Source organism: Festucalex cinctus, chromosome 9, assembly GCF_051991245.1.
Source record: "Festucalex cinctus isolate MCC-2025b chromosome 9, RoL_Fcin_1.0, whole genome shotgun sequence".
NCBI classification, from domain to species: domain Eukaryota; kingdom Metazoa; phylum Chordata; class Actinopteri; order Syngnathiformes; family Syngnathidae; genus Festucalex; species Festucalex cinctus.
This window is the reverse complement of record NC_135419.1, coordinates 11,924,040-11,945,804: the sequence shown is the minus strand read 5'-3', so window position 1 is coordinate 11,945,804 and position 21,765 is coordinate 11,924,040. Positions and strand designations below refer to the sequence as shown.

General features: G+C 39.3%; 1 long non-coding RNA gene across 1 annotated transcript in view; it reads right to left on the bottom strand.

The window, feature by feature from the left end:
* Window positions 1–21,765, bottom strand: part of LOC144026359 (uncharacterized) — a 255,125-nt gene that overhangs the window by 175,077 nt on the left and 58,283 nt on the right. Inside the window, exons 3-4 of the long non-coding RNA XR_013285114.1 lie at window positions 14,957–15,018; window positions 14,677–14,745 (exon numbers count right to left, since the gene is read on the bottom strand). This is a non-coding gene — a long non-coding RNA (uncharacterized LOC144026359). The remainder of the gene's footprint in view (window positions 1–14,676; window positions 14,746–14,956; window positions 15,019–21,765) is intronic.

Below are 21,765 nucleotides of genomic sequence, written 5' to 3'. Positions count from 1 at the left end.
ACTCGCCTGGAACAAATGCAGAAAGCAAACGGAGCTACTCTGGCATGCGCCGAGTTACTGGCAAGAGGTGCACGTTGACTGCGAAGCACCCAGAGGTGCCTGAGCTTGGCTGAAACGATCATAAAGAGCCTGATCACTGCACCGTGCTCTGATCTATCATCTGTGATGGCCACTGTAGATGTTATTTTAAACCGTGATTTACTGTCATCACAACTAGTGCTGCTGGTGACACCAGCTTCACTAATTACTAATGGTGATTTAATGTAACACCATGACCATTTCCTCTCCCGTGCAGGCCCATTCCTTCACTGTTGTCCCTGTAAATTAGGTGTGCACCGCTGATTAATGGTTAACGGCCACAATTCCGAGTGAGGCATCATCAGCAAAGCATTTAATTAAATGGTTGTCTCAATTACTTAGCGGACTAATGTAGCTTGAACACTGCTCAACTTTATTAAACCACATGAAATGTCACTCGAAGATGACGACCTGCGAAAACAATGAAATGATGTGCAATACCAATTTTCATTTAAGTTGCAAACACCATAAGCATAACAGAGTACAGCATCAAATGTCACAAGTGTGACGACGCTTTGCAGGATATTTTGAGAGTTTGTATATTTCCTTGAAGAAAAAAAAAACATTGAATTAATTGCTTCTATCAAGCGGTTCAATTCCTGGGCGGCACCGCAAAAGACAAAGTACCGAGCCAAACGTGGTGCCCTGCGCCATCAATCACCGCTCTGTATTAACTAGCCCACCTCCCGTCGCAAAGAAAACAATTAAAGTTAAACTTGTTGATTTGTTATGGTCGACCATAAATCACGCCGATATGTGAAACCAACCGTCTCCTGGGGCCTCTTCTCATGTTTCCCCATCTGTGAGCCGAGGCTCCGAAGTCACGCTTTGAACCGCTCCGACAACATTTATATACAGTACGGCACTTGTTGGTGCAGTCACATCAAAAGGTGCTGAATTGAAGCTTCCTCTGTGTTACTGTTTGGAAATAAACAGTCGAGAAAATAAGAGAGAAAGAAATTAATGCCCTCTTTGTGGCTGTTTGTTTCTTCTGACTTCAGCCCTTTGCCATCATTCGCAGCCACTTCGTTGCTTGGGGGCGTCAAGCTTGTTTAATGGGAGGCTACGCGGAGTTATGTGTATGTTAAATGTGTAAACTCCTCATCAATTATTTCATCATTGCCACTGCTACCAGATGTATTTACAGTATAGGGTGGGTCGATCTGTACGTATAAACTATTTGAATGCACACAATTTTTCATGTTCTCCCTTGCTTGCAAGGATATTTTTTTTTTCTCTCTCCCCACGACTGCCTCCATATTTCAAACAAATGTTTGCGAAGACTAAATTGACCATTGGTGTGAATGTGAGTGCAAATTGTTTGTTTATATGTGCCCTGCAATTACCAGCTGAGATAGGTTTCAGCTCACCCTTGACTCTAATCTTGATAAGTGGTGGAGAAAATGGATGGGTGGATAAATGTACAGCCTTGAAATACACGATATAGACTCAAGTATTTGGGAGACATGGATGCTGCACCTACAAAGAATGGAATAGGAAGAAAATATGGAGTTGGTTCCCCCGGCAACATGCAATTCACTCGCAGGCTTCGAGTTTGACACAGATGTTGTAGGTCAGGGATGAGCTACTTAACTGGTGGAGGAGGTCACATCGGACCAGGCAATTCTTACACAGATGTATGACAACAATGTTATTATAAATACGGACAAACTAAGTGCATACGTGCAAAATATGTGCTCTTAATACATTTCATTTCTCATAATACATTCCACAATGTATGTATAAAAGATCCAGTTTTTGAAAACAAAATAACCACAAACAGTATACAGTATACAGTATATATATATATATATATATATATATATATATATATATATATATATATATTTCTTGCAGAAACATTTCCATTCAAGAATGGCACAAAACTGCTGAACAGCAAACCAACATTAAATGGAAGAACTTATTTTGTGGGGGTGTTTTTCCACAAAAATTAACTATCTGAAATGTTTTATATTACTGTGGTACTGGTTGTCCTACATATTCCAAGGCCGCAAAAAATTGAGTTCTCCTTTATGTTGTCATATGGGAGTACGAGTAATAAGACATGATGCAAGCGCAAAAAAAAATAAAATAATGCCTGCCATCTAGTGGAGAATGGTAATATTACAACTTAAAACTATATCATTTAACGCTTCTATTTGCAGGGATAGGGATTGGGCTGGCCTGTAAATAGTGAAAATCCATGTGATGCCCACTGAAAATAGATTGGATTTATTTGTAAACCCCCCCAAAAAAACTCTACAAAAGGACTGAGAAATGTCCAATTTACATTTTCTAAGAAAACCGGGGTTTACCCCCCCCCCAAAAAACAAAATAAAGAAAAGAAAGGTAAAAACAGAACAAAAAATAAATAAATAAATCAAACAAATATTGGAAAACAATCTGTAAATATAACCCCCCAACTATAGTATCACATTGATTAATCGACTAATCGGATTCATTTTAATTTTGCATTAAGGTGTATTACAATTTTTTTTTTTCCCCCTGATTACTATTTATTAATCAGTGATTGGTGGTTATTTCGTACTTCATATTCATATAGTGATATAAAAAAAAAAGAGGACTGATGTACTATGTTACCGGTTCAGTCATTGTTTTCCAAAGTAAAAAAAAAAATGGTTGCAAATTTCTTGTTTTGATTAACACAAAAGTCTTCTTTCATGAAGGACTTCAGAAATCAGTGAACAATTACTGTTTATATGCTGAAACCCGATGATTTGGGCAATTTCCAATTAAAAAATGGCGCCAAATGATTACCTGATTAATAAAATAGTTGTCGATTCATTTGATATTCAGTTCCTCTCTTTTTGACAGCTTTACCCCAACCCGATTTATTTTTTCCCCAAAAAGGGTTAGGCCACTCAAGAGTGTGGTCACAGTTGCCCGTCCATGTTGCACTGTAGCTAATCTGCTCCCCTTAAGTGTGCATTTGGCTGCCAGGATATACGAGGTAACCATTGGGATACCGTCTGGACTTTGCACAGCTGACTTGGCGTGAGTCACAGTTTACAGTTGCTTGATTTGGAAAAACTCCCAGCAAAATGTGTAATCCAAATAAGCCATATATGCACGTGGCCAAAGAAGAGAAAAATGATCGATGCAGCCTAACTGACAGGCTCGTCTCTCATTTTCAATGACATCGGGGATCATACCGAGAACACAGAATATCACCGCATGTTCGGTCACAGCGGAGACGAGGACGAAGGAGCCAATTTGATAATGAGAATCGGAACAAAGGCTACCCATTGCGCTTCAACTCGAGAAGCACAAAAGGCTCTTGTTATTGCCCGGAGTGGGCCACAGGTCACTCAGTTCCTATCGGGAAACGTTATGGAGTCGACACCAAAAAAAAAAAAAAAAAGCATTACCTTGTTAAAATTGCACACTAAATCAAGATGAAATAAGTCACGCATCTATTATCTTAACTTCCATCACATAATGTGCTCCCACATTGTTCTTGCATTGCATTGCAGTCTTTCTAGTCTCAAATCAGTCTGCCGCTAGAATATTAGCAGTCACTGATTGGAAAATCAAATGAATGGAATTGGTGTTCCTGCCAAATGCTTCAGAAAATTGTACGGATCCTAATTGTTTTGCTGCTGTCTGTTAATGGCATAGTTCTCATTTCGAATGAATTAGATTCTGTCCAATACATATTTCTCTGCTGAAGGAAGGTGAGATGACTCCTTTCAAGTCTCATTCACTCATCTGTACTGCATACGACGTTTTGTACTTGTGTGATGTGTGTTTTGTCTAGCTGGCCCTGAAACCTGTGAAGTGCTGTCTGCTGTGTCTTTGGAATTCATTCACAATTCTGCACCACACAGAAAACTCAAAACGACAGTTCCTTTAAACAAGGAATAAGATGAAGATAGCATGTATAGATCAATGTAAGTTGAAATAAAGCAGAATACTTAAAAGGCTGGTAGCAAATATACATTTAAAGTGGAAGTCAAACTTAAATATTTCGTGACAAAGTTCTATGTGATCTCACTAGTTGAAACATGACCTTCTGATTAATATTATGTTTGTGGAATATGAGTTATGAAGCAAAATCCAGCAGTTTTTATCCATCTCAGGAAGCGGCCATTTTGCCATTTGCTGTCAACTGAAGATGACATCACAGTTGCTCAGGCAACAGCCAATCATAGCACACCTGTTTTCTGAAGCTGAGCTGTGATTGGCTGTTACTTGAAACCTGAGTAACATTATTGATTAGGTCTCAGGTAACAACCGCTCAGCTTCAGAAAACAGGTGTGCTATGATTGGCTGTTGCCTGAGCAACTGTGATGTCATCTTTAGTGGACAGCAGGTAGCAAAATGGCCGCCCCCAGAGATGGCTCATATTCCACTAACACAATATCAACCAGAATACAATATTTAGATTATTTAGATTGATTGGAGTAGAACAACTTCGCAGTATTTTATATTTGATAAAATGTTTGTTTACTTCCGCCTTACATAGAATACAACAGTGTTGTCACATTTGTTCCTGTCTCAGCCTGATGTTGTCTAACTCGTTCCTTGTGTTCAATAAATGTATGCACAGAGGTATCGGATCTGGGTCACTAGATATAAATAGCTGAGTGTAAGCACCAATTCAAAGGTAAGCATTAAATTTGGCACCGTAGTCAGCTTTCCCATGCAGATACTCAGAATTGGACATATATTGCTGCCTTTCCCCTACAACTACATCAACAAAAACCAAACGAACTGAGGGTAAAGTTCAATCATTCCTTTTTCTCTCTTATATTCAATCATTTTGGCAAATGTGCTAAATGCCAACTCTTGGCAGTAAATTGTTTCAAAAAAGCGGCAAAGTCCAAAAGCGATTGCCAGCTTCTCCGTTTGAAAGCAAATGAAGTCTTTTGTCCTGTTTTGCTTGCTTCCACATCTTTGCTCAAGCTGTTGCTTTTCCACAGAAAATAGTACAATATTTTAGGGTTACAGTGTTCCCTCGTTTTCCACTGGGGTTAGGTTCCAAAAAAATACCTGCAATAAATAAAATCCACGAAGTAGTTAGTTTTATATTTTACATTTATTATAAATGTTTTAAGACTCTAAAAACCCTTCACTACACACTTTGATTCCACACTTTGTGGAATATGAATTAAGTAAAACCCATCCACTTGTATCCTTCTCAGGGAGCGGCCATTTTGCCACTTGCTATGTCAACTGAAAATTACATCACAATCTCAAATTTTTTGACGTGACCTTAAAGTTAACTATATTAATTATATAGTGTGTTAAGCACTTAAAAAAAAAAGTTATAGAGTATCCTATTCGCAAATGTAATGGCAAAGCAGTCATTAACATGCAATCACTCCTTTCTCGCTGAAGATACCCCACCCTATTGTTTGACATTCTCTTCACTTTTATCTGTTAAACTACTCAGGCAGACAGTCAGTATGGAATTATGGCGGGAACATTTTCAACACGCATTGGAAAAAGTACTTAGTGGAAATAAAATTTTCACGTCTTGCGTACGTGCGTAAATCTTCAACTAATGTTGCCAGTCCAGCCTGAGGCAAAAACCCTCCATTCATACACCAGCCAATAATCATGGTGTGAACACACATACTGCGTCGCCTGTTGTCAGTAAAGTCAGTTTGGCTGCTCCTGACGTTGATTCTTGGCATGCTTTCTCAACTCCAGCTTTGTCTGGCACAGGAAGCTTAGCTAACGAGCTAACCAGGGGAGGTGTAAAAGCATACATGCTGGGTTTACAACGCACACTGAACTGAGAAAAAAAAAGCATGTGAATTTCTTTCAATGAGATAGTAGATGGGAGCTCTGACTCTCTATTATACCAATTCCAATGAAGCTGGGATACTGTGAAAATGAATTTTGACACCCATAAATGTTGTGTGTATGTAAATGTTTAGCCATCTAATTAGCATTATATTAAATCGTTCAACTATCAGTCAATAAAGCCCATCTAGGCAGTTTATCAAATTTGTTTTGTTCTTGGTCTCTAACGCCGTCCTAGCTTGAAGGGAGTTTGCTAACTTGGAAGTTGGACTGGAGAGACGAACTCCCCCAGGTTAGTTTAGCGCTAGCTACTGTTGTACGACAGAACATGGATGGATTTTAAAACGTTACCAAAAGCAACCTGTGTTGTGGATGCATACAGTCTTGGTACAATCCGATATGCTTTCAAAAAGTAAATATGAGGCTTGTTACTTGTGTTTTTTGGAGAGCAAAAAAAAAAAAGCTAAATGTCTACGCTTGCAAAGTGTTAGCGCTGTGCTGTCAATTTAAATCCAAGCCCATGTTTATTTGTTGTCATAAACTTTGATTCGGGATGAGACACGGCACAATCGTTATGCACTTTTGCCTCATTGAATCATAAAGCCGCAGGGCTCAGCAGAAGATCTCAACTGTTTGAAGCTGCTTAGCATTGTACAATAAGAGAGTCTGACTTGTTGGGAGTTTTGACCACACAGTTGTTAGTTCTGGCAGTCTTGTTTTGAGCTGGGTCCATTCAAACAATGTTAGCCAGAAGGCCTTTTCTGTCAGCGCAAGCTACAAATGACACAACAGTGTAGCGGCTGTAATTTTACTGAAGGCAGAAATGTCAAACTTTTTATGTGGGGGTTGTGTAGGAGGGTCTTTTGTGACAGAAGGGGGTGAACTCAAAGAGGGTCATTTCACAGAAATGTGATGAACTTCAAACTCTGGATTCTTCTTGCAAAGTTTCACAACAGCTGTGCAGCCGTGGGAATAGGCAGCAGAAATATCTCCAGTATTTGTATTTGTGCATTTTCTGGTCTCCATTTATTCCACGTGTTTTTTTTTTTCTTGTTTTTTCGGATGGATCATCAATGAAACAAGAATGGCACTCTGCCAATCCTCTCCAAAATAGCTGACAGATAATTTTAAAGCACCTTCTGCTTTAAGAAGCGGCAGCTGTTGTATTGTCTAAATCACAATTAAATGGTTTTATTTGAACAAAGCATATGTATTAGAAATGATGGAACTGGGAAGGAAAGGACGATGCGTTCTTTTGCAACATGATTCCAATTTGTCAATGCAGCAGCCACTAATTGTTCATGTGTTTCCTGTTCCTTTTATGAGCTCAAGGAAGGATTAAGAAGAGCCCGTGAAGACTAAATGAAAACGCAGAAACGTGACTGGAACACACAACAAGCTCTCAATGACTTTCAGATAAATATACACATTTTTTTTTCTATTTCTCTACATTGTTTGCATGAAACGACTCAAGTGGCTAATTTGACATTCAAACTACCAGGCTGAGAGTTCTCTCACATGTATGATTGTCAATTGTGATATTGGAAGAAATCTTTTGATATTTGAGTTGATTTCCATTTGAAATTACGTGCGGTGAGTGTTCTTACGACAGAAATGTAACCTGACATAAATTGGAAGCATGGTTGTCTCAATTGCTAATCTGCACTAACGAGTAGTGATGTCATTGTTACAGTAAATATTTGACAGAAAAATATTTCTTGGCTAAAAATGTAAAACTATCAACTAAAAACAAAAGGAGAGAGCATTACCTTTCCTATTGTGGATACAAGCTAGATGACTGTAATTGTAACATAGCCTACAGTGGAGGAAAGCTATATATTTTTTCAAATACTGTAAATGATGGTTATTTTTGTATGAGAGCCTCCTTTTGGCAAGGCTGGACAAGCTTCTACTTCACGAGTGTAGAGTGTCTAAAGCACCGCTTAACCATCTGTTGTAAAGGTTTGTGATATTTTCATCGAAACCACTTCAGAGTCTATGCTTCATATTACAGACATGCACGACGGCATGAAGTTTATATATTGTCATCCAATTTTGGGTCCTGAAATGGAATCAGTCAGTGGTCCAGCATTCTATAAGTGTTCAACATAAGAGGGTCAACTGTATTTCTATACGGATTCTTTATGCCTAGTAAATCACCAGCAAGAGAGAAAAAGAACAGCAGCAGATTACCAAGCAAATCCTCAAGTTAAATATGTAAAGCAATAAAACATCTTCAGCATGACGACTGACATGAGTCATCAATTCTCTTTAAAAACTAATTTTCATAATCAAAGCATACATACAAAAAGAGGGCTCAATTTTCAGAATCTCTCCTATCCAGCATCTCACTGATGGATGCCGTTTCAAAGGCCCTTTATTATGCCTAATTTGAGCCGACACTCTCGTCTTCCATACCATACATAAAGAGGTGCAATGATAACCTGAAAATAATGTCCCCATGCTTTTGTCTGAGTGCCGCATCATTTAAGTGTGGGCAGGCAATCCACGCTCTGACAAAATAATCTGTCTCTGCACAGCGGCGCCGATCCGCCTCCTCGCTATTCACCAGTTGATCCGTATTGTGAGATTCAGCCACATTACTTTTTGCGAGAAATTCTCATGTGGTTAACAATCAGGATGGAACCATGAATATTGATTTGTATTTATTTTTTTGTGGAGCCTACCTTTAGTATTTCTAAAGTTAAATAACATGAAAATAAACTATTTGAGCACCATAGCACTGGTTAATAATACATTACAGCATGTCATAGCAAACTACAGGTACCGTATTATTATGCCCACTTGTGACTTTCATAATGATCATAGTACTGGGAATTTAACACATTGTACACAACTGTCCTGACTGCTGAGCACAACATGGCTAAGTGTTATTATTTTACTACCAGAGAAGGGAGAAGAGGGGGGGAAAAAATGTCGCTTAACTGCATTAGCGCGAATGAATCAGCCCCCACACAATTAGATTAACACAATTAACATTGTAAAATCCTATCCCAAATTGCCTAATTGGTTCTCAATTACATGAACTATTTTACACATTAAAAACGATCCGCGTAAGTGAAGCGGAGATTGCAGAGAGCTAAACTAAAATGTAGTCGTGAAACAAGACATGTAGACGTTTCAGTGCTGCTGTGTGCCACTGAACTTGGGGAAGTGGTTTAAAATTAATTATCTGTGCGTTATAGGGGCATGAAGCCATCAGCTATGAAAGAGATATGATATAATTCAGTCATTAAGAAATGGCTGCTTCTTGCAAACTATCTCCTTGGTGTGCACCAAGCGGTAATTTCCTAAGTCAAGGTCATGGCCATCAGCCATCAAGCAGCCATCAATTTGTTTCCTGACTAAGTAAAATACATGAGGGTTTATTATTAATTACCGTCACTTGACATGGCCTGCTTTTTATTATAATTTCAGACAAAGGACAAACCAATAAAGTTTTCAATGGAACAACCAGTAGTCATGTATGTGTGGCGCTCATAAAAATCACATCAAACTGCAAAGTGGCTGTATTTCTCCGCAGGCAGTGCGATTGGATACAAGTTGCCCAATCCATGCTAGCTGCTCTTCTTTCATGTAATCCCTGGAGTGCAGATGTTGTCAACTCGATTACAAGTCCTGGCATGAAGGCATACACTTGGCACGCTGACATTTTTTAGATAAAATATCTATGTACTTGAGATGGCACTTTTAAGCCTGGAGCTCCAACAAGATTAAATAGCCATGCAATTGTAAAGGAACCTGCAAACGATTTGGAACAATGCAGATTAAATATCCAGATCCTCTTCATTTTCAAGCAGACAGAGGGAAACGCGTTCTTTTTATCTGACAAGTTAACCCACATCCCCCGGTTATAACGTACCCTGCACTATCTACGTGATGAGATTCAATACAATGCTGCTTTCCTAACTCTTTGACTGCCAAAGACATTTCATGATGATTAGTAAAATTCCAATGAATGGAATGCAATCTTTCATTGAGTAGCCACATTGTATATGTAATAAAGGCAAACAATATTCTTTTTGCCTTGAAAGATGAGTTAAAATGCTCAAAAGCGGCTGGCACTGTGGATTTTTTTGTTTTGTTTTTTATAAAGCCTGGCAGTCAAAGAGCTAAAGATAATAATGATCTTTTTTTTTCTAGTGCAGACATGCCTACCTTTAAGCATTTTGTGTAAGAAGTAGGGACGTAACGATATCCAAACATCACGATACAATATTATCATGATGCGAAGGTCACGATATTGTGGGGAGGTTGGCGACATAAAAACAGGTTAAAATACTGTAAAAAAATTAGCTCATACTAATATAAAACAAAATATTGCGCTTTTGTACATAAGAGCAATGCATATAAACAACCTACAATCTCTAATAACACTTAAATATTGAGGCACTTGCTTGCTAATGCACGCACATATTGAATTCCTCCACATATTGACTTGGTTCGCAACCATAGTACGTTCTTCAGCTGACCATTAGCGTAGATTTTAAACATAGAAGGGCCAAAACATGCCCTGTGAAAATTAAACTGCACTGAAAAACTAGCCACCAGAGGGTGATAGAACTGAACAAATGGAAATCAACCTGACTTTTTAACAGATGTGCTGCTTTTAATATTGTGACACGACGACGACGATATTGTGGCAATTTTAATATTTTGACATCACCATATTGCCGTGTACATCCCTAGTACAAAGTACGCAATTTTAACTCAAAGAATGCTATTGTTTCAGGGATGGTCATCTCAATTGTGCATGCGAAGTTTAAGTTTGACAGCATGCGGGAGCAGTGCACAGCCTGCAAAAAAATAAAAAAATAGAAGAATTTTACACAATCGTTGCGCCAAAATCTTCCAAATTTATGTCATGACTCAAGAATAAATGTCTATAAAAATTTGTTAAATTGCTAATCTGTCTTACTAAATATTGAAAATAAAAACTTCATGCTCCATTATTTACGCTACCTGGGTATTTACAGTAGCTGGCCTGAATTATGTATTTTCGTTCAAATCTCTAAATGTTGCCAGTTCTGATTGAATGTTTTTGAAGTTCGCAGTGCTAGAACTGCACCGTGTCATACTCAGATGTAAAGTAAATAAATAGATTTCGAAAACGTGATTGTTTGCCTGTCCGCCACTTTGAAGGTCGAGATTGAGAGTATATGAAAGTTATTTTATACATTTTCCAATCTCCCTAGGTGTGCTAAAATGAGTGCTAAAAGTTGACAGAGTAGAGAAACTTTCGATACAATGACAAAGTGGTAGTCATAAACAACAACGATCCCTACAAAGCGCCCTAATTCACAGAAACACTCAAAGTGACACACTGTCGTTAAGTTGCCACATGCCGTTTTTAACTACCCCCAATGGGTGTACCTTGAGAGTAAGTAAACTACAGTAGAGAGGAAGTTTGCTAGCAGGACGAGATTTGATCTCAACACTCACTGACGCCACATTCTCAGTCTTTTCCTTGACAAATTATTCTGTCTGCTCACCCTGATTCCAATTTGGCGCCAGTAATTGCTGAAAAGAGCCTCATCCCTCCCACCTGTATATTTGCAGCCAAAAACCATACAGTAATTGCCTATCATTTGATGTTGGCAATCAATCAAATTTCTATATTCACACGTTCACAAAACCCTGGAACATTACATGTCGACCTCTGACATGGCAGCTGCTATGGGATTTTGTTTCATTTTTGTGTTTATTTCCTAATCTTGATATATTTTATTTGTTTACTTTTGATGAAACACGTGCCCCATAGGGGATACGGACTGCAAGGATAAAAGCAGATGGATGATGCAGTTTTGATACAGAAAAGTGAAATCGATAAAACAACAATTTGAAGTGTTGCCTGTGCCAGCGTAATATAATTGATGGTTGTTTTCCTAAACTAACTCCAACTCTATGGGCTGTTGATAACCACAACGTATATAACTGTATATCTTATCCAACTGGAACTTCATCCATTTTAATCAGTGTCATGGGGGAGCTGCAGTCGATCCCAGCTGACTTTGGGCGAGATCCGTTGTACACAGTGGAATGGTGACTGGCCAGCCAATCACAGTACCACTAAAAAATTCTATTATATATAATAAGCATAAGGGATGTAATGATATCCAAACATCATGACACGATATTATCACGATATGAAGGTCACAATACGATAATTATCACGGTATTGTGGGGGGGTTGGCGATATTTAAAAAAGATCACAATATTGTAAAACAAAGAGCTCATACTAAAAAAAGCAAAATATTGTGCTTTTGTACATAACAGCAATGCATATAAACCACCAACAATCTCTAATAACAATATTGAGGCGCTTACTTGCTAATGCAAGCACACATTGATCGCTTCACAAGCAAATTAGGTTCCCCTTCATCTGACAATTACCATAGATTTTAAACATTGAAGGCCAAAACATCCATAATGAAAATTAAATTACACTAATACACTAGCCACTAGAGGGTGATAGAACTGCACAAATGTAAATCAACATGACTTTTTTAACAGTTGTGTTCCTTTTAAATATTGTGAACATGACGACGACAATATTGTGTCAGTTTTAAGCCTGCCGGGTTACATTTCAGCGGTCCGAGTTTCTTAGATGAAAAAGAAAAAAAAAACATAAGGAAGGGGGAGGGGAAAAACAAGGCTGAGCCTTGCTCTGCTGTGCCCCTTTAAAGGGGGGCACAGTATGAACCTGGAATAATTTTGTATACACTATTTAAGAGGGCAGAATTTAGATCTCAAGCTCTTGTATTGGATCTTATAACAAAGTGGTTTGAAACACAAAAATACCAAACAAAATATGCAGGAATACAGATAAGGTCAGTCATTCATTGTTGTAAAATCTCATGATGAAAACAATCGCCTGCTTTATCTAACTAATATTGTTTTGTATTATTCTTATGTCCATCTCACATGCAGACTATATATCTCTCGTGTGCATAATCATGCTAATTACAGCCTACTGCGATGTGAAAAAAAAAAAAGATTGACAAATGTCCACCACAGTGTATTTAGGGCTTGTTGCTAATGTGTGTACATCGACAAGGCGGACGTGAGGAGGGGCGTGGGGAGATTGGTATCGAATGGCAATCCAGAAGAAAAAGTGCCAGTGAGATAACGGGACTGAGCATGAGGGATGGGGAAGGGAGGAGGGAGACAAAATGGGTACCTACCACAAGTCAAATAGTGGGAGAAGAGGGGGATGAACTTGAGGTGTGTGTGTGAGAGAGAGAGAGAGAGAGCGAGAGAACGAGAGAGAGAGAGAGAGAGAGAGAGAGAGAGAGAGAGAGAGAGAGATGTGGTGATGAGAGAGTATTAGTGTGAGAAAGAGAGGGAGGAAGAGGGAGGTGCGATAGAGTCAGAACAAAAGGAAAACAGAAATTGGGGAGCGAGGGCTGAGGAAAAAGTGCAGCTCGAGGGAGGAGTGCGACAGACAACGGGTAAAGTGCTAGAGTGCCCCCCCCAGGCCTGCAGAGGTAGCAGCCAGACGGCACAGGAGGGGCGGGTTGAGGGGGTTGTTCCGTATTGCGCATTGCCTGTGAAAATGAAAACATCACACCTCCCATCACCTGAATGCTGCTAATAGACAATGAATGAAATGGATGCCATTTATTTTCTGGCAGACTTGTTTTCGCACAATATGAACCAATCAGATTGTGTGAATGCAACAGTAGGAAATGATGCACATGCAGCATTCGACAGGTGCCTTGTCTTGAATGTACCTTCAAGCAAAACCATGCGGAAGCGCAAACTCCACGGCCCCAAGGTCAACAAGCGCATCACAATCCTGCATGTGTTACCATGAGAACAAGAATCCTGGCAGTCTCATTTATATTCACAGTCACACACATGTACATTTGCAATATCAATTAAATGTCATTTCCTCATTGTCGGCTGAAGTAAAAACAGCGATAAGGTGATTACAAAGCATCTGCAGGAGATTGTAATTCCATTTGAAGTTCACGTGTCATGGATTTTTTTTTCGGCAGAAATTTATGAAAACGTGTTGGACCTGTTGTCATATTATGCACATTTCATTTCCACAGGAACATGTTAGAGGAGATGTTAATAGGCCACCATCAGATATTAAATTACTTTACATGTCATGTGACGTGTCTGTGATTGCCTGTGATTGGTGGAGATGTGTGGCTGCGTTTATGTGTCTGCACAAGAGCAGAAGGGGGAACAGGAAGATTCTAAGCACAGTGAGCAAGGGAGAAACTGGAGATTCCGAGAACATCACGACGCAGTGAGAGACTACACGCAGCTCAGGTGAAAAAAAAAGCATTATTTGGACACAAAGATAGTTTGACGGCAGAGACCAGACTGTGCAAAATTAAAATTTTATATCGGGCGTGCTCCACAAACTGCCATTATTAATCAAATGGGTACTATGCACGTATTACTTTGGTTTATCAGGCATATTCATTCATTTTGTAAAATGACATCATACCCTCTCGAACTGAGCCATACCGTATCGAATCGTAATCCCACTGAATCAAACAGAATCGAATTGTTCCACTTTAAAAGGAACTGTCCTAGATTTGTATTGCACTCTATCTAATTTGGTCATAAATTTAAATAAACAACGCAAAAACTGAGGCATTGGAAGTTCTTTTTAGTGAGTCAAGAAACAGCTCTCGAAATAGTGCTGAAATTTCCATCAGTAACAAGTTATAAAAAGCAACACGCTAGTCTAGTCTTGTTTTTGTGTATGAAGTGTAATCTTGCTGACAGGTTAATGAAAGGACAGAATCAAATTTACAGATTTTGTGGCGCAATCTTAATCCTTACCTGTGAAATGTTGTATAATTGGAGGTTTACTTGTAGTCTGCCTTTTGCTCAAAATCAGCTGACCCTGACCTGGATATGTGGGATAGAAAATGGATGGACAGAATATCATGTTATTGTCAATGAATGTTTTAATCAACATTAAAGACATACATTTAAGCAGCACGTTAAACAACTATTGCATATTAAATGTACAACTGATAATGATGAGTTGAAAAAGGAAACGTATGGCAAGTGGAACTTTTGTGAAGTTCTTTGATATTCAGTATTTGTTCACACTGACCCATTCGAGGTGTAGTCCACCTTATGCTGAGTCATCTGGGACCGGCTCCAGCTTCCTGGGACCTGGAACAGGATAAGCGGTACAGAAAAGGGATGGATGACTGGTTCTGTTAACACGTCGTCTTACACATCTTTTTCATTCCTCTTGTGTGATTTTCAGCTAAGGATGGATTTACACAACGGGTGAAATTCATCTTTAGTGCATGTGATTTATTTATTTATTTTTTTACTTTGTGTCCATGTACATTTCAAGTGCCATATATTCGATATGGTTGTGTTAACGTTCATAAAAGCATGAAAAGTCGGCATGCATGGACACCATGGTTGGGTTTGAGTTATTATGATATTGATATTGCAGTTGCTATGTCCCTTATGATGATGTATTAGCCAGTCTTAGTTTGTCTAGTCACTCTTATTTAGTAGTACGCAGTTACGATGCCCCTTATGATGATAATGTCAGTTGCTATACAGCTGTATTAGTATGTATTGCATTAGTCACTCTTGGCTTGTCTAGTCACTCTTGTTTTGTCATATAAGCCTTTATTCTGTCACACAGAATTGCCCTAGCGAGAATTACTGAATGACTTTTGGTGTGTGGCACTCTATAAGGAATTAGTGCGGAGCAAGTGGACAATTCCCAGACCAGCCCTGTGGGTTGAACTTGTCCTGTAGCGAGCCATGTATTGATCTGCCCCTTGGAGGCATTTCTCTGCAAAATAAAGAGCAGCAGCTAAATGGTCATGCATTTATTCATACTTCAGATGACCCGTCTTAGCCACAGAAGTAATTACAAAGGATGTCTCGCCAGGTAAAGTATGTTTTGCACACTCGTTGCTAAGCTTTCACAATCAGGATTTTGGAGCCGATCACCGATCAGCAAGTTGGGAAAAAAAGATCACTGATCCGATCAGAAGATGGACTAATATATCTATTTAAACAACGGTAAAATCAACCTTGACATCGACGGGAGTTTCGGCTGGCACGGCCCACAAATAGCCAAAATTCCGGCATAATTGATGCCCACTGAAATGCATTGGGAAAATTAATAACAATTAAACCCATTTGTAAAATGCTAATAAACATGCAATACACAGAAAACTGGGTAAACTGCTGGATTTCACTTTGTTTCATCTTTATTTCCTTTGATCCTTCCTCTGGTCTCCTGACAACTTCACACCTCTGGTGGGACTCTGAAGTATCCGGTTAAGGTGAAGAGTATGGGATTTTTAATAGGTTTCAGGTGAATTAAAGAGCAAAAATGATGATGATGATGATGATGATGATGATGATGATGATGACTAGTTGAATCAGTAAGGCTGTCGAATGAACAATGCTGAGCTCTCAAGAAATAAAAATGAGGTAAAATAAATAATAAAGAAAACGATCCATTGATGTCATTGATCCATCGGTAAATTATAACATTACAGCCGATCACCGAGTTTGCATAAAATGCAAATTACCTGCCAATCGGATACAGCCAATCGGAGCTGTGTAGCATCTACTCGTTGCATTATGGATGCTAGTGGCGTTTATTAATACTTGAACACTTTTTATAATGTAACAAGGCTAAAGTGCACTTGAGCTTCGTTTTCCTCTAGGCTTTTTTTTATTGCGAGAGCAAGGTAGCAATGCTGTTTAGCTGCTCAACATGATAAGTAATTGCTTCAGGTAAAGCATTAAAATGTGAATAAGAAGGAGAACACTCTACATCGTGTTTCAAAATACACAGAAGAATACTTGCACGCAAAGACTAATAGCCCACCTGGACTCTGCCACTGCAGCTCAGTGTAATCAAACAATGCGAGCTGAAAAAAAATGCAGACATGTTCAAATCTGAAGGGATGACATTAACGATGAGAGATGAGCAGAGTGACGGAGGGCTGTGTGAGACAATAAAATCAAGGCCATCCAAGAAGCAAGATGGATTGATGAGTCCATTGAGCGGAGATGGCAGGTGGCCAGCTAGCGCAGAGGTCAGCGTGGAAGGATATCTCTTGGAAGGGATGATGCATTTAAGAGCACCAAGGCTGCCAGGGCGGCCTCTCCAAGGGAGGCTCGTATGGTGCGGAGGTGGGAAACGAAGCTGCCATGTCGCCGATGCCGACACATGAGAAACCTTCAAATTGGAGAGCGGCTGACTGATGCAGTTCAGCGGATAAAGCAGCAGTGAGAAAGAGTGATGAGTTGAGATAAAAGGCAACAGGTGGAGGAAACATGATGTGATGGGTCAGGTTAATATAAATTAAAGCGCCGTGGAAAATTATGACAAATTTGACCCATTATCCTTAAGACACAGATACAGAGCAGCTTTCTGCGCACATTTGCCCAAATAGCATGGCGACTGCCAGGAACTGTTTGCCTGCTGTTATTAATCAAACAGATCATTCAGTGAGTCAGACGCTCACACAAACAGGGGAAATAATGGGTTAGTGCACAGGCACACAAAAATGAAAAAGACCACCCATCTGCCCATCGTGATTCGCCGTGATGGATCCGGCTAAATGTCTTGTGACACCCCGCCTGGCTAATTGAGTTAGCTTTTTAACAGTGAGGTCCACAAAGAAATTTATGCAGCACGTCTGCCACACAACAAACATGGTCGCCAGGGATGAAGTCAGTTGGTTAAAGTTAACTTTTCCAAATGTCTCAGACAGTTATTCCTCCACTTCTTTTTTTTTTAAATCAGCCCTTGACATTCTAGCTTAGCCTTCATGCTGTGAAGATTTCATTAAGTCCACCCCCATAATTAAATGAGACCCATGCAGGGCTGTGTTTAAAATGCTGCCTTCACAGGGAGTGCATTGAAGAAAGTCAGCATGATGTCATCAAGCCCAACATATGAGCTGTCGTATTGATATTGGAGAAAAACATGCATGTGTCTCCAAAGATGTGTGAAGCCCATTGACAATTTGGTGGCAGAAAGTCGAATGGAAGTTATTCCTGCTTGGACCACGTCTAAATAGTGGTGCAGGTAGTCTCATGCGATTTTGGTGAATCTGATCGGGGGACAGGCAGACAGATTCTGAGCTCCGTGAACATGTGCTTGGCTGTCAGAGTATTTCTTTCATAAATATAACCCTCTGAATCACCCACTGCATAACATTTTTCTTTTTTTTTTTTTATTAGCATCATTATTATATTTTTTACATCATCCCCGTATGCAGAAAAGCAGAATGCCGGAGCAGTTGTTTTTTTTTTCATTCACTTCATTTAGTTTGAATATTATTTCAGACTTTGTTTCTTTAAACTTTTCTTTCATACAAACACATTAATCATGGCTTTTCAGGACAATTACATTTTCATAAATATGATTGCATCAATTGTAGAAGATATAAAACAACAAATTTGCTTAGATTTTTGATTTCTTTCATTGTACTATTTCAAAAAATAACAGTGGAATTTATTTTGGATTTTTTTTATATATATTTAAAACAATACAGGTAATTTTTTTGTGATACAGTCTGGATCTCAATCTTCAAAAATCTTGTCTCAGTTCTCGATAATGTCTCAGTTAGTTGGTGTGGTCTTGACACCCACAGTGGCGCAATCCGCCCTTTTTTTTTTTTTTTTTTCAATATTCCAGCTTGCATGCAGCTGTCAAATAACCAAGAGCCAGGCCAACCAGCCTCCACACAGATTTATGCCGCTTGGTGTGCTGGATTTGGGCTGATCATGAAAATAGAGCCCAGAATGTTAACCTTCACACTCAGGTCTCAGCTTCCCGTTATTTGAATTTTTAGGCTGCCGATAGTATGTTGGAACCACGTACGTTAAACACTGGATTGTAAGTTGTTGATGCTGCTCCTTATTTTGGAATAAGTTTAAAAAAAAAAATTATTATCCATTCATTCCCCATACAAATTTGGGTCCTGAGGTGGAGCCAATTTTCTAAATTGTGTGCAGAGAGTGAAATGTAATGAATGAAATTGTAAAATAATTTTTCAGTGGTGTTGCTTTGGTATTTTGGTGTTATTATATTGTCACTGGAGCAGGATTGCAGTCCCATTGGTCGGTCACAAAGTAGCATAAATTACCTCACCGCGAGGGTTTCATCGAAACCTCACATCAAAGAGGTGAAAACAAAGAGCTCGATTCCACTTTCAACTTTTCTATAATACTATTTCATCTGTCAGCTCGTCTTATTTACCGCTCTTTAGAAAACGCAACGAACGCCCTCAAGATGTCCTCAAGGGAAGTCCCTCCCATTTTTTTTTCCTCCTTCCTCCATCTGTCAAAATCTTATTCTCACTTCAATACACAGCCTAAGGTGTATATTAAAGAAGCAGGCTGCTAGATGTACATCGAGCCTTTTGGAAGCGCAGTTGACAACGAGCAAGGGTTAAATCTCTCACTTGAGGCACAACCTGTTCTTCAAGCAAAACACATCATCCTTATAATCCAGGTCATGTGAGAGGCAGCTTTCTGAGCCACGCAGGCGTCATACATACATGCATGTTTGCAAAGGATATAAAAAGCATTTTCCTCTGAGGCAAATCACTGGGACGACTCAACTAAAACAGAAACAAATGTTGTTTTTGCATTAAGGGATTGCCATATTCCCAGGCCCACTTTACACACACTGCAGGAGAAGTGATGTCTTTAAAGTTATATTATGCTAGTATTTAAGCCTGAGCGTTGCAGGAATGTTACAACCTCCTGACCTGGTTTTGCTGCAGGTGCTCCGCTGTGCTCGGATGTTAGCCGCAAGCTAGCAATGTCATTTCGTATGAGTCGCCAGGCCGGCAGCACTTGAAAGTTTAGGGTGCTCGTGCTGATGTTGTTACTTCAACCGCCGCATCGGGCAACGCTCTCCATCTGCCTGCTCCCTGTCAGTTTGGCAAATGTCCAACAAGCTGAGGGCAACTGTAACCCTCCTTTCTCTGCCGGCAAAAAAAAAAAAAAAAAAAGAGAGAAAAAAAGAGCAGCGCTTTGATACATTTCTAAAGCGGCTGCCTTTCTGTGGATCAGAGAGGGGTGAGTGAGGGATGCACAGGCTAATTCCACCAGGAGGGAATTGTTGGACAAGTACCACCTTTTTGACCACCACAGCCTCTTTGCAGGCCAGTCTACTTTAAAAGTGCTACCTCATCTTAAATCAGCTGGAAAAAGGCCTTCTGATCCAGGGCTTTAACCTGGGGGCCGATTTTGCTAAGCAGTAAAGTTTGATGTGATTCAGTGTGGTAGGCAATTTTTGGCCTCTCATCGTCAGTTGTAAAGGATCCACTATAACAAATCTGTATTGTTCGGCACCATTGCAGTATGGTACTGCAATACCCATTGATGTCTGTTTAGTGGTTAGAAGATAACCATCATCTTAAATGCTGCTGGTAAAATTGGATGGGGAGAACACAAAAGGTGCTATAATGGGAAATGTGGAGACAAGATTGGAACAAAAATTATGTGTTTAGTCTGCAGAAGGGCTCAGTACACAGAAACACGTCTGTTCAGCAAAAATTCCACGGCAATAATCCCTTTGCACAAAATGGCCGCCCGCTGAGATGGATTTTGCTGCTTAATTCATATTTCAAAAATGCAATATTAAAAGGGAAGTCAACCTGAAACATTTCTTGACAAAAATAAGTTATATGTGACCTTACTAGTCTAAATATGACTTTCTGATTAATATTACATTTGTGGAATATGAGTTATGAAGAAAAATCCAGCCCAGTGGGCGGCCATTTTGCCACTTTGATTTAAGATGACATCACAGTTGCTCAGGCTCAGGCAACGGCCAATCACAGCGCTCCTGTTCTCACCTGTTGTGATTTATTGTAGACCTGAGCAACTGTGTTTGTCATTTTCACTCGACAGCAAGTGGCAAAATGGCCGCCTTCTGATAATGACAAAAACTGCTGGATTTTGCTGCATAACTCATATTCCATATGCAATATTAACTATATTGACTAGACTAAGTGCAATTTCTGGAGAAATTGTGTGGGAATGCTGAAAACGGAATGCCAATAGCTAAATGCTAAGCTGAATGCTTATGAGGTAAATTGAAACACAAATTATGCGAAAATTACAAAGTTTTAACTGAAGTTGAAAGATAAATAAATAAAAATAACTGAGCAGTATCACAGAGTTGGTAATGATGATCAGTTGTATGTATGGAAGTGGGTGTGGAAAATGGGACTTAGAAAAAAATCAAGGCCAGTCCCATTGAAAATTAGTGGGGAGAAGTTGATATTTAATGTTGAATTTAGCGAGTACTGTAAGTAACATGGAATCAGACAATATATACCCCGGTGAATTTTTAAAGTAAGCCGAAATTTGAACGTTGTAAATCGGAAATATTGTGTAGGAGTTGTTTTTCGGCAAAAAAGTGAGGATAATAAAAATCCGAATAACATGTGGGATGCTTTCAGCATTCCCACAACTAGTAAAAAAAAAAAAAGTTGGCGTTGATTTTCGCTTTAATCACAATACTGTTTTTGGACTAGCGGGTCCCACAGAAAATATTATTGTAATGAAAATTCTTGACCAGACAAAATAACTTCTTTGGTTCCTTACAACAATAAAGATATAGCTAAAATGGTATCGGAAGGCACCACTTCATGTCCCTTTTAAACATAATCCAAATTCACCTGTGACTAAGATTGCCACTCAGCTGAAACACCCCAAAGTAGAAACACAAGAACGATCCGTAACAAACCGTAACATCATGGCAAACTGGAACCAACAGACCCACTTGGTTGTAAACTTGGCTAAAGAATGCCTTCCCCTCCAAAAAGGTGCTAATTACATCTCAGCCTCAAGCATTCGACTGCTGTGTTGCATGCAGAGGTGTAAGTCAACCCTCCACCCCACCCC